Source organism: Lynx rufus, unplaced genomic scaffold (genome assembly GCF_022079265.1).
Source record: "Lynx rufus isolate CCGP_SWC_20201006 ecotype Redwood Valley unplaced genomic scaffold, mLynRuf1.p SCAF_5, whole genome shotgun sequence".
Taxonomy (NCBI): domain Eukaryota; kingdom Metazoa; phylum Chordata; class Mammalia; order Carnivora; family Felidae; genus Lynx; species Lynx rufus.
Window position 1 is genome coordinate 132,678,246 of NW_025814867.1, and position 16,765 is coordinate 132,695,010.

At 38.8% G+C, this 16,765-nt stretch overlaps 1 pseudogene; it reads left to right on the forward strand.

Moving 5' to 3' along the window:
• Nucleotides 1–321: 321 nt before the first annotated feature.
• LOC124527281 (ribosome production factor 1-like) overlaps nt 322–16,765 on the forward strand; it is a 43,612-nt pseudogene continuing 27,168 nt past the window's right edge.

Consider the following 16,765-nt stretch of genomic DNA (forward strand, 5'->3'; position numbering starts at 1 on the left):
AAAGATAACATGGCAATTCCATGGGTTAAGGATAGTTCTTTTCCGTTTCTTGATTAAGAAAAAATGGAGACATGGGGCGCCTGGGTGGCTCAGTTGGTTAAGCGTCCGACTTAGGCTCAGGTCATGATCTCACAATTCATGAATTTGAGCCCCACATCGGGCTCTGGCTTGACAGCTTAGAGCCTGGAGCCTGCTTCAAATTCTATGTCTCCTCCTTTCTCTGCTCCTCCCCCACTCATGCTCTGTGTCTCTCTCCTTCAAAAATAAATAAAAACATTTAAGAAAAGAAAAAATGGAGACAGATGCGAAGGAGTAAACACCATGGTGAAGGGCGGGGATAAGAGCAGCAGCAGAGGAAAGAAAGGCTGAAACGAAAAGTATTCCCAGAAGAACCTGAAGAAGCCACAGTCACACAGGATGGAGTGACAGAAAGCAAGGTCCAACCCCAAAAGCAGTTGCCTTTCCCCCACGCCTTCAAATTTTGGAAATTAAGAACCCACAATGGGAGACATCTAACGTTCATGCAGTGGAAATAGTAGCAGCATAAGGAAATGTTGGCAATTAAGAAAAAAACTTAAGAATGGATAAAGAAAATGTGGTATACACACACACACACACACACACACACACACACACACACACACTGGAGTATTACTCAGCAATCAAAAAGAATGAAATCTTGTCATTTGCAACTACATGGATGGAACTGGAGGGTATTATGCTAAGTGAAATTCGTCAGTCAGACAAAGACAAAAATCATATGACTTCACTCACATGAGGACTTTAAGAGACAAAACAGATGAGCATAAGGGAAGGGAAACAAAAATAATATAAAAACAGGGAGGGGGACAAAACAAAAGAGACTCATAAATGTGGAGAACAAACTGAGGGTTGCTGGAGGGGTTGTGGGGGGGATGGGCTAAATGGGTAAGGGGCATTAAGGAATCTACTGAAATCATTGCTTCACTATATACTAACTAATTTGGATGTAAATTTTAAAAAATAAAAAATAAAGTTAAATCACACAAAAAAAGAAAAAACTTAAGAAAGAGAGGCTCTTAGTGATAAGGCTCCACCGAAAGCCTATACCAAAGACTACTGACAACCAGCGAGTTGATCCTATAGTTGATCCTAATGATGAAGCGATTGCTTATGATGGAACTACAGATGAATTTACTTCTTACTTCAACAAATTTCTCCCAAGATTCTCATAACATCAGAGAGACATCATGAGAGAACAGTAGGACTCCGTGAACAGTATTCCACAGTTACACCAAAGTCTCACATTTACTACAGAAGAGGACTGGCTCTGAAAAAAAAATTATTCCACAGTGCATTTCAAGAGATTTCACAAATCTGATTGTTATTAATGAAGATTGTAAAACACCAAATGGATGAATTCTAAGTCACTTGCCAAGTGGCCCAACTGGTCATTTTAAGTTTTTGTTTTTGGTTTTTGTTTTGTTTTGTTTTGTTTTGTTTTGAGAGAGAGAGCACAAGCAGAGGTGGGGGCAGAGAGACAAGGAGAGAGAGAAAGTCTCAGGCAGTCTCTTTACTGTCAGTGCAGAGCCTATCGTGGGGCTCAATCTCATTAACAGTGAGATCATGACCTGAGCCAAAATGAAGAGTTGGACATTCAGCCAACTGAGCCACCCAGGTGCCCCTCACCACATTCTTGCACCTAGACTACTGCATGCAGCATTCCTGTCACTTGAATACTTCTTCTTCCCTTCCATCCTCCAGCTGATGCCTATTGAACTCACTCTTCCCCAGCTTCTCCCAATCATCCTACAACTCCAAATCATGTGTCCACCAAAGTACTGCCATATCCCCTAGCACTTCTCCATAAATGAATAAGAGCTTCTTTACTTCTCTTTACCACCATTAAAATGTAAACTAAGAAAGAAAGTTGGGACTTTGTTCATCACTAAATTCCCAGGGCTTACAGAGAATCTATCCCATAGTCAAAACTAAGTATATATTTGGTGATTGAATGAAAGGATGTTATTGTGCTATCATTTGAATAATTTATGGCAAGCCCAAATTTAATGTGGATTAATTTTGAGGCTATAAAATGTTTTAAATATATTTATTTTCCTATCTATTCTTTCACTCCTTTCAATGTACGGCAATTTCAGAAAGTATATTTGTGAAAACTCTCTAAGCCATTACCAACCTATCCAGGAGTTTCGGATTATGAAAGCATAGAAGGCCAACCAAAACAAAATAAAAAACCTCTTACTCCCACTTAGCTACCCACACATTTTATCATGGGGTCAAAGCCAAGTTGGGGAAAATGTTTATTCTAACCAAATCTTCAAAACCTGCCATGGAGAAGAAAAGGACAGGATCCAACATTTCTGAACTTGACTTCTGATAACTGAGTCCCTGGTCTACATTCCAATATAAAATATTTTAGGCGCGCCTAGGTGGCTAAGTTGGTTAAGCATCTGACTTCGGCTCAGGTCACGATCTCATGGTTTGTGGGTTCGAGCCCTCCGATGGGCTTTGTGCTTACAGCTCAAAGCCTGAAGCCTGCTTCAGATTCTGTGTCTCCTTCTCTCTCTCTGCCCCTCCCCCACTCTCTCTCTTTTTCTCTCTCTCTCTCTCTTAAAAATAAATAAAACATTAAAAATTTTTAAAAAATATTTTAGATATGCTCTTGTGCTACCTAAAACATATTTGAGGGGCACCTGGGTGACTCAATTGGTTGAGGGTCCAACTTTGGCTCAGGTCATGATCTCATGGTTCATGGGTTTGAGCCCTGCATCGGGCTCTGTGTTGACATCACAGAGTAGAGCCTGCTTTGGATTACTTGTCTCCCTCTCTCTCTGCCCCTTCCCTGCTTGTGTGCTCTCTCAAAAAATAAATAAATAAACATTTAAAAAAGAAACATGTTTGAATTTTTCCCTTGTTAGCTCTCAGTTCTTAAAATGAAATCAGATAGATCATTGTTTGTAATCCATTGCAGTCCTCTTGTCCAATAACTAGCTGACTATTTCATTTGGGACTAATTACTAAAAAGAGATTAAAAATGAAGCATCTGTAGTATCCCACAGCTAGTTACAAGTTGGGAACTAGTCTACCTTTAAAATTTTAAAAGACATCCATGATGTCTATAATTTCTAACATCATTTGTAGAAATTTGTTTTTTCTTATTGAAGTATAATTAATACACAGTGTTATATGAGTATTAGGTGTACAGTATAATTACTTGGCTTCACAATTTTATACATTAGTGTTCATTAGGATAAGTGTACTCTTGATCCCCTTTATCCATTCCCCACCCACCCACCTCCTCCTGGCAACTACCAGTTTGTTCTCTGTATTTAAGAGTCTGTTTTCTGGTTTGTGTCTTTTTTTTCCCCTTATGTTCACTTGTTTTGTTTCTTAAATTCCACATATGAGTGAAATCATATGGTATTTGTCTTTCTTTGATTGACTTATTCCACTTGCATTATACTCTCAGTCCATCCATGTTTTGGGAAACAAGGTCTCATTCTTTTCTATGGCTGAGTAATATTCCATTGTGTGTGTGTGTATATATATATATATATATATATATATATATATATATATATACCATTCTTTATACATTCATCTCTCAGTGGATACTTGGGTTGCTTCCATATCTTGGCTGTTGTAAATAGTGCTGTAATAAACATAGGGGTGCATATATCTTTTTCAATTAGTGTTTTCATTTTCTTTGGGTAAATACCCAGTAGTGGAATTACTGCATCATATGGTAATTCTATTTTTAATTTTTGAGGAAACTCCATATTGTTTTCCACAGTGGCTGAACCAGTTTGCATTCCCACCAACAGAGCACAAGGGTTCCTTTTCCTCCACATCCTTGCCACTACTTGTTATTTCTTGTGTTTTTTATTTTGGCCATTCTGACAGGTATAAGGTGATATCTCACTGTGTAGTTCTGCTTTGCATTTCCCTGACAATGAGTGATATTGAGCATCTTTTCAGTGTCTGTTGGCCACCTGGATGCCTTCTTTGGATGCCTTAGGCTCCTTCAAATTAAAATAGCAAGAAGATAATTGATCAAAATTGCCTTGTTTAGAACAATGCCTCATAGGAAACTCTAAGAGGAAAATGAAAATTCTTCTGAGGGATTTCTTTTAAAAAATTGTGTTAGGGCGCCTGGATGGCTCAGTCGGTTGAGCGCCGACTTTGGCTCAGGTCACGATCTCGCGGTCCGTGAGTTCGAGCCCCGCATCAGGCCCCTGTGCTGACAGCTCAGAGCCCGGAGCCTGTTTCAGATTCTGTGTCTCCCTCTCTCTGACCCTCCCCTGTTCATGCTCTGTCTCTCTCATTCTCAAAAATAAATAAACGTTAAAAAAATTTTTTAAAAAATTGTGTTATTGTAATGAGTTATAGCAACTTTATGTAGTATAGAGCTATTTGTCTATCTCATAATATTTAATTATTTCCTTTTATTGAATGATGGACGCATTCATCCTCTTGTTCTCTTTTTCCTCCAATGGAAAAAGTAAACTGTTTTTACTGCTGCAAACAGGAAAAGCATCAAAGTCTCCAATACCTGCAGTTCGCTGAAAGAATTCTATCCAGCTCCATGAGATTCTGTTCTCATAAGCCATACAATAACTATAGGAGTGTTGGTATTTACATCCTCCTCATTTAGTCAGCTTCAAACTGTAAATAGAGGATATCCCAAATGTCTATTTATACAAGGAAAGACACTTCAAATAGCTATTCCTGGTTTTTGGGTTTTTTTTTTAATCTACACTTCATCCTATTTGCATGCTTTTCTTTCTTCTGAATTTAGGGGAAGAAAAAATGGTTAATACATACATATAACATCTTTATATCAAAATTAAGGAAAAATATCTTAATCATTAGAATCCTTGTTTCTGAAACTGCTCATATGGTCAAAGTTAGTATTCATAACTAACTGCCTTCGTCTACTACCAATTCCATAGCCTCTTGCCTTCAGTAAGCTCCTCAAGTGGTCATGGTTCTTTGCCTGGAAAGGTTACCCAAATCTTCATCCATCAGGGATCTGGATTATTTTAGGTTATAATTTCCCACTGACTTAAATCAGAAGATATGGAAGTGATAAGTGGCACCTATGGGGATCTCCTGCATTCCAGAAATACTCATTCCTACCCCATTAGATAGAAGCAACCTAATTACCTCTTTTTAGTCAGGATCAATCACCCCAGCCAGTAGACTGATGTTTTTCTTTGCTTATTGATTTACTGGCCTGAAGAACAGTCAAGTGGCAGACTCAACTTCCAATTTAGAGGATCCATTCCTGGATTCTCTAGTTCCCTTGGCAACTAAAATTTGTAGACCAGTAGAGCTTCAAATTGTGGGAAAGAGAACAAAAATATTGCTAGTGGATCTCTATGGTTAACAGTGTAAAGATCCACTCCCATTTCTACCCTTTGATTCCCAGAACTCTGAATCCTGGCTACGAGAGAAATAATACCATATATTGGTCTGTTTTAGAACATGTACAGTATCCTAGAGAAAATTATCATGGACTTGCAAGGTATTGCCACCTAGCTGGTACCATAACAGAAATTGAAAAAGCCATTCCATTATTCTGTGAGGCCAATTGCTTCAGGATAAGGGGAATTTGGTAAGAATAGTGAACCTCATGAGCACGAGCCCATCACTAAACTTCATTTCCTGTAAAATAAGTTTAAAATGGTTAATATATACACATAGTATATTCATATCAAAATTAAGAAAATAAAGAAAAAATTAACTAGGGGAGCCTGGGTGGTTCAGTCAGTTAAGCGTCCAACTTCAGCTCATGATCTTGTGGTTGGCGGGTTCGAGCCCCGCGTCAGGCTCTTTGCTGACAGCTCAGAGCCTGCAGCCTGCTTCAGATCCTGTGTCTCCCTCTCTCTCTCTGCTCCTCCTCCACTCATGCTCTACATCTCTCTCAAAAACAAATAAACATTAAAGAAAAAATTAACTTGCTTATTACAATCTTAACCGTAATGTCAGAAGAAATGTTTTATGGAATGTCGTGACTATTAACAAGATGTTCAATAAATTCCTAGATGTAGCTTTGGCAAAAGTATTTCTGGAAAAATGATAAATTGATGTCCATTATAAAGATCTATTCCAGTGAGAATAATGCCACCTCTTCTATGATATAAGTGGTGCTATGTAATCCAACCTGCCACCAAGTAACATGTTGGTCTCTGCTATTGGCAACTTGAATACTCAATGGTGTCTGAAGCCAGATGGGCCTTAGTCAGTGGAAATCAGTGTTGCTGAGCCCATGAATAATCTACTCATGTCACTATAGTTACTTTGTTCATGAGCTTGATGAACAAGAACAGAAGTGTTTAAGAGGTTGACTTATGTCCAAAGAACAGGTCATCTTCTCCACATATTATTACAGTTTTCCTCTGCAACAATTGTTCTTTGGTGATCATTCACATGGGACACAAATATAAACATTCTGTGCCCATTCTGAGAGATCTATTGATATACTTTTTCCCCTATTCTTTGTGTCACTGATTTTCCAATCATGTGCTTTCCAAGCCTCTAATCCCATCAAGCCAAGTTATTAGCTTTCCATGAAATATAGCTCTGTACCTACAATCATCTCTCTAAGCACAGTAAACAAAGTCCACAGAACTTCTTGAAGTTCTGCCAACTGGGAATATTTTCCAATTCTACTGACATTCAGGGTCACTCCATAGTGGGTTATGGTGCTGTAGCCATACATATTTTGGTGGTATCAGCATAACATGAACAACTGTCTTCCTCAGCTAACTGGTCATGGTAAAATTCCCATTGGACCATATGTACAGACTGAGAAGAAGGAGGCAGTGTAGGAAGAATTTGGGCCATGGCCATCTGAGCCATTTGCATATGCAGCTTACCTTGGACTTCAGTACCTGCTTAAGCCTAATCTCAATATACACAACTTCTGTGACAGTGATTATCACAAACTTAATCAGGTGGTGATTTCAGTTGCTGCTACTGTTCCAAATATAGTTTATTTATGAAACAAATCAACCCATATCCTGGTACCTAGCATGCAGATGGCAAATGATTATTTCTCTACACCTATTGTTAAGGACCATCAGAACCAGTTTGCTTTTAGCTGACAGAGTAGCAATACACCTCCACTGTCTTTTTTCAGGGCTACTTAAGTTCTCTGGCCTTGTGTCATAATTTAGTCTGCAGGGACCTTGATCATGTCTCCATTCCATGGGGCAACACACTGAATCATTACATTGGTGATAGTGTGCTGATTGGATAAAGTGATGAAGAAATGACTACAGACACCTTGTTAGGACACATACATGCCAGAGGGTGGGAGAAAAGTCCCACAAAACTTAGTGAACTGAGTAGTGAAATTTCTAGAGGTCCAGAGTGAGGTACCTCCGGATAACTTTTCTTAAGAAAGGACAAGTTTCTGCATGTTTCCTCTTCTACCATGGAGAAAGAGGTACAATGCCTAGGAAGCCTCTTCAGGACTTTAGAAGTAACACATATTGTATTCAGGTGTGTTATGCTGACACAATTACCAAGTGACTTGAAAAGCTCCCAGTACTGAAAGATGCCAAGGATAAAAGAAAGCCCTAATACAAGTCCAGATTTGTCTACAAGCTTGCCACTTGGGTAAATCTAGGGTATGTGATGTTACTAGAAGAGTCAGCGGAGGAGAAGGTTGCTATATGAGGGACTCTGGCAAATCCTATAGGCAAATCATAGTACGGTGACCTTTAGGATTTTGGAGCAAAAATATGCTATCCTCTGTACATAACTGTTTCATTAAAAATTGGGTATCACTATATTGTACACCTGAGACTAATATAACACCGTATGTTAACTATAGTGGAATTAAAATTTAAAGACTTAATAAAGAAATAAGGGGCTCTTGGCTGGCTCAGTGAGTGGAGCATGTAACTCTTGTTCTCAGGGTCATGAGCTCGAGAACTTCATTGGACGTAGAGCCTACTTAAAAAAATAAAAATAAAATGTGGTACCTGGGTGGCTCAGTTGGTTGAGCGTCCGACTTTGGCTCAGGTCATGATCTCACAGTCCATGAGTTCAAGCCCCGTGTCAGGCTCTGTGCTGACAACGTGGAGCCTGGAGCCTGCCTCGGATTCTGTGTCTCCCTCTCTCTGACCCTCCCCCATTCATTCTGTCCTTCTCTGTCTCAAAAATAAATAAACATTAAAAAATTTTTTTTAATAAAAATAAACAAAAAATTATAATAAAATAAAATTGGGAGATTTTAACAAAGATCCAGATATCTTGGGGCGCCTGGGTGACTTGGTCAGTTAAGCGTCTGACTTCAGCTCAGGTCACCATCTCGCAGTCCGTGAGTTTGAGCCCCGCGTCGGGCTCTGTGCTGACAGCTCAGAGCCTGGAGCCTGTTTCAGATTCTGTGTCTCCCTCTCTCTCTGCCCCTCCCCTGTTCATGCTCTGTCTCTCTCTGTCTCAAAAATAAATAAACGTTAAAGAAAAAAAATTTTAAAAGATCCAGATATCTTATCCATCTTGTAAAATCTAGCAGTGATGGGCATGCATTTCCCTAGCATATGCACCCTCCAGTGTTTTCCTTATACCCATAATGCTTTATTTATTCATCCTTAATTTACTTACAGGATGAATAATATTCACAGTACTTTTGGAATAGGTGTTTAGGTCTCCACATACAGAGAGAAGGATCCAAGTTTATCCAGATCTTGAGTGGCAAGGAGACTTCAGGTGACATCTGGTCCACAAAGCAAAAAAGAGACATTTATTCAGAGGATATGGAGTTTTACTGTGGACACCAAGAGAGGTGGATCAGTGGGTTCTGTGGTAACCTTAAAAGAGGAGAGGCAGCAAAGGCAGGAGAGAAGTCAGGCAGACCCCACCCTATGACATCATCTGTCACCCCACAGTATGACCTCATCTTTACTAATTTCATCTTTCCTAATAACAGTCCTATTTCCAAATAAGTTCACAATATGAGGTACCTGGGGTTAGGACTTCAACATATCTCTTAGGGGGACATAATTCTACCCATAACAAATGGGTAAACCTCTGACAAAAACAAACCTGCCTCAACATGGCTTCCCCCAAAAAGCAGAGCCTGGGACAGGACTTGTGAGCAAGTTGGATTAAGTATCAGAAGGGAAGCCTTAGCTTTTTGGGGGACGTGATCCCAGTGAGCAGGACTGAGGAGATGAGAGTGAGGCAGTGAAGGAGGAAGAGCCAATATAAGTGTATGTTACTGAGGTTGCCACCGTGGACACAAGCAGCTTGATTCTGCTTGGACTTCCAGAAAAGTATACAGAATGCTTCCCAGAATTATGTGCTAGAAGGATGAAAAGCAGGAGCATTTATGAATCAGCTCTGATTCCTCATAGCTGAGGGGACATTAAGGGTGTTAACTCCCAGAGATGTTGACCTCCTCACACTTAACAAGCCAATGTGCATGAACAAAGTGAGCTCCCAGGGGTACCACTAGCATCCAAGAGTTCCTGGGCAGAAAGCAGAGATCTGTAACTGTCAACCTAAAGTGAGTGAAAGTGTGCCCAGAACTCTCTACTACAGCCACAGCTAAATCAGAGGTATAGCTGAGTAGACATGCACTGGGCCACCAGATTCTCTCTCCAGGGACATGGAATTAGGATTCAGAATCTTTAATCAGTTGGTTGGTGACATATGAACAGGCAGGAATTGTAGGTGCCTACAAAAGCCAAATTAGATACATGATTTTGTTCTGAAGAAACATAGCAGACATACAGCAACATGAATATGAATAAAGCAGAATAAAGCAGACGTACAGAAGTTGCAAAGAGCAGAAAAAGCGTGCTTTCCCTGACAAATGGAGCTAGACAAGGGGTCCACTTTGCTGCCTGACTGGTCTCTAGTTTCAAGGTTCCGCTCATCTGCCTCCATTGATATCTACAGGACAAACTCAGTACCCTCCCAATATAGGCCTCTTTTTGGTTTGTAGCCCAGATGTCATATGAAGCTTCCCTGCCACTCAAGATGTGGATAAACTTGGATCCATCTCTATACATATGAGATCTAAACACCTATTCCAAAATTACTATGAAGACTCAGATTACTATGAATATTATTCATCTTGAGAAGGATGAATCAGTATAGCATTACGAGTCTAAGGGAAAACTGGAGTATGTGTATGCTACTTATCTGATTATAGCCAGGGAAATGCATGCCCACAATTGCCACATTTTACAAGATGGACAAGATATTTGGTTCCCTATTAAAATTTCTCCAATTTTAAATGATGTCATATAATTCACATATTTTAAAGCACTCTGCAGACTAATCATGTCTGTGTACCAGATCCGGCCTTGTGGCTCTAGTTTCAACATCTGTCACATTCCTGGAGGTATCGCTGCCTCCAGTCTCCTGTGCTTTCTTCAGAATGATCTGACCTGACCATCTTATGCCTCATGTGAAATTCTCTCCTTTCACTGATTTCCATAGCAGAAAACAATCTCAATAAGAATTACCCACAGGGGCACCTGGGTGGCTCAGTTGGTTAAGCATCCGACTTTGGCTCAGGTCATGATCTCACAGCTTGTGGGTTCGAGCCCTGCATTGAGCTCTGTGCTGACAGCTCAGAACCTGGAGTGTGCTTTGGATTCTGTGTCTGCCTCTCTCTCTGCCCCTCCCCTGCTCGCACTCTGTCTCTGTCTCATCTCTCTCTCTCTCTCAAAAATAAACATTAAAAAATTTACATAAGAATTACAAAAGAACAAATATTATATGACTCCACTCATTTGAGATATGTGAGTAATCAAATTCATAGAGGCAGAAAATAGAATGGTGGTTGCCAGGGACTGGGGAGAAGAAGGGAATGAGGATTTGGTGTTTAATGAGTACTGACTTTCTGTTTGGGATGATGAAAACATTCTGAATCGTTGGTCAACAGTGAATGTTCTTAATGCCACTGAACTGTATACTTTAAAATGGCTAAAATGGAGGGACGCCTGGATAGCTCAGTTGTTTAAGTGTCCAGTGTCCAACTCTTGATTTCAGCTCAGGTCATGGGCTCATGAGATCAAACCCCGTGTCTGCTATCAGTGCAGAGCCTGCTTGACATTCCCTCTCTCCCTCTCTCTTCCCCTTCTCCACTTGGGCAAGCACGCTCTCTCTCTCTCTCTTTCTCTCTGAAAATAAATAAACTTTAAAAAATAAAATAAAATGGCTAAAATGGTAAATTTTATGTTATGTATATTTTACTGCAATTTTTAAAATTAAAGCTTTAAAAATTGTGAATTTAAGGACTTCATTAACAGTTTAGAGAAGTTCGAAGGAAGACTCACATTACGCAAAGGCAGACTTCTACCCTCTGCTTTCTCCTCCCATTGCCCTGGGCATACCAAATTCCAACTCTATTACGAAGATCATCATTTTTCTAAATAAAGACGCTTCTATGCAACAATTATCCTGGTGATTGCTATTCGAAAAATAAAATTGTCTCATTAAACCTAAGTTAGACCGAAGGAGTTTCTGATTTGGGGGGACAAACATTATCTCTGACTAAAGCACAAGTACTTATATACATTTTTTCTAGAAAGAGTGAGATAATCTTTCTTAAGACAATCTTTAATTTATGCATGTGTCATATTATCCTATGAAAGTTGTAGCATAGTGAATGGGGCCTATCATACGTTAATATTTCCATACCTCTGAACCATGTTACAGCAGAGATAGAAAAGATGAGGTGTTGGAGAACTATTAAAATAGAACTTTCATCCTCCGTCTTCTAAATTAGCAGTGTATTAGAAAGCCGTGCCTGGATATCTGAAAACAGCAGAAAGGAGAGCTGCCGCCTTGCTAATTTAATACCAAACTCCCAGGAGAAGTTTGCTGTCAGAGTTTTATCATGTATTATGGGGACAAGTATTGGCACGTTTCCGTGAGATGCATATAAGCTTTTATCTCTTCCCTAGATCAGGTCATGTGACTGATAGCTGGATCCTTACATAGGCTTTTACCATCCTTTTAGTAATACACTTGGTGATTGAGTGGAGTCCCATAAATCTAGTCCAGAGTTAATGACCCAATGGGGGTTTATCCTGTTGATCCCCAACCATCTACCACACGTGTACATTAACATTTCATAAAAGCTCTACTCACAGGTCTCCTGAAAGCTTTCTCATATAGAGACTAGACTCTTCAAAGCTTTCTCTGATTCTCAATAACTGAAAATAGTTGTTATCCCTTAATAATAATTCAAAAACAGAAGATGACTAACTTCTATTCTGCACTAAAGTTCCACAATATTGTTATTCAGGCAGCAACGATATAGAGTTGTTAGTAGGTGGCCCTGACTTACGATTCTTAATTCTTACCTAGTGCTATAGAATAAAAAAATATCAGTAATTGAAGACTGTTTAAATGTCAGCTAATCCAGGGGTTACAAATTGCTCATCTACAGAGTAAATCTGGTTTACAGAGATGTGCTGTTTAGCAACACAATCTTTTTAAACCTTTGGAATTATTTGCCACATTTTAAAAGGTAGAGATTGCAGGGGTTCCTGGGTAGCTCAGTTAGTTAAGTATCTGACCATTGATCTCAGCTCAGGTCTTGATCTCAAGGTCATGAGTTCAGGGTCTACACTGGGCTCTGCACTGGGCATGAAGCTTACTTAAAAAAAAAAAAAGGAAAAAAAGGGGGCAGAGATTGCACATCAATATCAAAGATCTGGCAACACTAGCCTACTGTTCCCATGTAGTAATGATGCGCTGAAGCCTGGAAGCCACTGATGTCTGTGGGCAGGACGCGCGTCCTCCACCTTGCTATGGCGTGTTGTCTATCACCACCAATTCAGCTAAGTATGCTGCCTGGAGTTTGTAGGCATTTGAAATTTTCACTCATGTCATTTTAGAAATTATAAAATATGAGATTAAACAGTGCTGAAATGACTCTCTTAAAAGTGAAAGGGGCAACTGGGTGGCTCAGTCTGTTAAACGTCCGACTTCAGCTCAGGTCATGATCTTGCAGTTTGTGGTTCAAGCCCCATTTGGGCTCTGGGCTGACAGCTCAGAGCCTGGAGCCTGCTTTGGATTCTGTGTCTCTTTCTCTCTCCCTGCTCCTCCCCTGCTTGTTCTCTGTCTCTCTTTCTCCCACACACAAAAATAAATATTAACAAAAATTTTTTTTAAAGTGAACAAAAAATGATAAACGTACCTGATGCCAAATTTTGTGTCTATACAAATTTCTTGTGAACTCTAGAACTTATTCCTCATGAAATGTTGCAGTGTTCTAAGGGATATGGTTTGAAAAAATCTGTACTACACTATTTCTTCTTTTAAATTAAAAAAAAAAAAATAGTGGGGCACCTGGGTGGCTTAGTCAGTTGAACGTCTGACTCTTGATTTCAGCTCAGGTCATGATCTTGCAGTTTGTGACATCGAGCCCTGTGTCAGGCTCTGTGCTGATAGCTTGAGATTCTTTCTCTCCCTCTCTATTTGCCCCTCCCCCACTCTCTCTCTCTCAAAATAAATAAATAAACATTTTTTAAAAAAATAGTAATTTTTCATCTCTACTTCTAACACAAGATTTAATTTAAGCAATAAATGATCAAAAAATAATTAGTAAGAATTAATCAGAAATAAAGATTGTCTAAATCTTTCTTTTAAAGTTTATTTATTTATTTTGAGAAAGAGAGAGAGAGAGAGAGAGAGAGAGAGCATGAATGTGGGAGGGGCAGAGACAGAGGAAAAGAGAGAATCCCAAGCAGGCTCCAAGCACGGAGCCTGACACAAGGCTCGATCTCACAAATGGTGAGATCATGACCTGAGCTGAAATCAAGAGTCGAACGCTTAACTAACTGAGCCACCCAGGTGCCCCAGATTGTCTAATTCTTATGCAATATTATATTCCAACAGTCTGATAGGCTTTATTTGTGGTTTCTAATTTCTAAATGATAAACTTGGTTAGAATTTTTTAGTCTAACAAACTTGACCCCCAAAAAAGAAAACATTAATGAACAGATGAAATGCACTTTTTTTTTCTGTATCTTGAGCCATTTCAAATAATGACTATGTTTTTGTAACATGAAAAGTGTGTCTATTTGTTCCCTTGTATTGAAAACAAGCTTACTCCTTAGAGAAAGAAAGAAAGAAAGAAAGAAAGAAAGAAAGAAAGAAAGAAAGAGGAAGAAAGAAGGAAAAAAAGAAAGGGAGATAGGGAAAAGAAAGTAAAATACTAAATGTAGAGGGGCCTAAGGATTGCTCAATATGAAAATCCTCCATTTTCCCCTGTAGATCTAATCCGCACTTCTCTCTCTGTCCCAAGGAGCTGATCTATAACAATATCTCCATGGCTTCTCTCTTTTAATTGGCTTCTGTCAATGGAAATCCCTGGTAGGAGCATTTATGGAGGCAAGAGAGTAAAACCTAGTATACTTATTCCTTTAAATCTCTTCTTGCAATGTCACCTTCAGCTGGCTGTAGCCTCCATCCAAATGTCAATGCCCCATTTGTAATGATACTCCATACAACTTTTTCTTTCCAAGCTCTAAAAACCATTGTCTCTCCTTGTTGCTTTAGACCTAGGGGGTAATGACATGAAGGTTGCTATTAAGCTGCAGATCAATGAACCATTCCTTATGGTTTCCCTTCTTGCACCTTTGTAAATAAACATTCCTTGAACTTCCTATTGAATACGCTGTCCTTACTGAGACCCAGACTGATAACAAGAGGCACATTTCATTTGTATAATATTTTTAAAATTAAAATAAATGAAGTGAAATACTAGAAGAATATAAATAGTATGCGCAATTACTAGAAGAAGCCAAAAGGAACTTCAGCTGTAAGCAATTTATCAAAAGAGTTTTCTAAACACAGTTTCCTCTCTCAGATGAATTATAGTAAGATCTATCAATATAATTCTTTCACCTCCACCAAACATATTTTGGCTCTTTCATCATCTCTTCTAAAGATGTTTCCCCTTTATTAATTTAATATATACACTGTTCCATCTTTTCCAATCTATAAGCCCCATTTCCTAGAAACATTTATTCTTCCCTTATGTCATTTTTGCTTTTTACTCCCATGTCTTTTAATAATACACTTCTCATCCTATTTCCTGATTTATAAATTTTAGATATAATCTATTATAATAAATGAGGGATGAGCTGGCTTACCACCAACCCCCTTACAACCAGTTGTTATATTTCTATTTTGTGTTCCTCATGTATCTTTCATAAAATACTAATATCTCCATTCCTTATTTCACCAGCTGTGAACAGTATATTTTAGAGCACTAAACCAAATGCATACCTTGGCCAAATACCAAGGCAAACCCCAACATGCTGCATCCATAATTTTTCTTCCCAGTTTTAAAATGATATTAATGACCATAATTTTCCTTTCAGCATTACACTGTTCTTTTCCCCTACAACTACTATCATCTACACGATAACTTTTGCAACATTAAGATTAATAGTATTTATATAGGATTAATTCCTCCATGCTTTATCTGTAAGTTGATATAAAAGATGTAAGTCGATAAGAATATTAAGAATATAAATATGATTCCATGCAGGTCCGAGCAGTGTCGATTGATTGTTGTCATGTGTTTTTCGCAGGTTTTGCCTTCAATTTTCTAATAGTGGTGAGTTTTTCTTGCCTGTATCTCAGTACCAATGTGTATAAAATTATAAATGTTCTATTGCATCACTATTTCTCCTGATGCGTCAGTTTGGACTGGCTGAATGCCAGGTCTGCCTCCTAACTGCATTTCTGGGCTTTCCCTTCACTGCTCTTCTAGAGACAAATTGGCTCCACTATTTCAAAGGATGCCAAAATGTTTTCTGTCTTCATTTTCTTTCTTGTTTGGATATAGTCCAAACTCAAATAGCTTTCCTTTCAGGTAGAGGAAATATTTTATAAATCTTGTGACATTGCCCATTTTAACTTTAAAGTAGTTCTTCACTGTCTTGTAACATTCAATAGTGTTGATGGGAAACGTGATACCAGATTTGTCATTTTTCTGTGGGTCATTTTTATTTTTTCTCAAGAAAACTTTGAGTCTTCTCTTTATCCTTACTAATCTGAGTTTTGACAATAATGTGTCTAGGGTTGTCTTCATTCCTGTGCTGAGAACTCAGGGCAATCTTTATTTATTTTAAGATTTTATTAAATTCCAGTTAGGAGGGGTGCCTGGGTGGCTCAGTTGAGCGTCCAGCTGTTGACTTCAGCTCAGGTTATGATCTCACAGTTAATGAGATCAAACCCCACATCAGGCTTTGTGATGACAGCATGGAGCCTGCTTGGGATTCTCTCTCTCTCCCTCTCTCTCTCTGCCCCTCTCCTGCTTGTGCACGTGCTTTCTCTCTCTCCCTTTCTCTCTGTCTCTCTCTCAAAATAAACATTAAAAAAATTATTTTTAATAAAATTAAACATTAAAAAATATATTCCACTTAGTTAACATAGAGTGTAATATTCATTTCAGGCATACAATATGGTAAGTTAACACTTCCATGCAACACCTGGTGTTCATCACAAGTGCATTCCTTAATCCTCATCATCTATTTAACCCATCCTCCACCCACTGACCTTCTAGTAACCATCAGTTTGTTCTCTATAGTTAAGAGTCTGTTTCTTGGTTTGCTTTTCTCTCTCTTTTTCTCCTTTGCTCATTTGTTTTGTTTCTTGAATTCCACATATGAATGAAATGATATGGTATTTGTCTTTCTCTGACTTATTTTGTTTAGCATAATATCCTCTAGCTCCATCCATGTCATTGCAAATGGCGAGGTTTCATTCTTTTTTA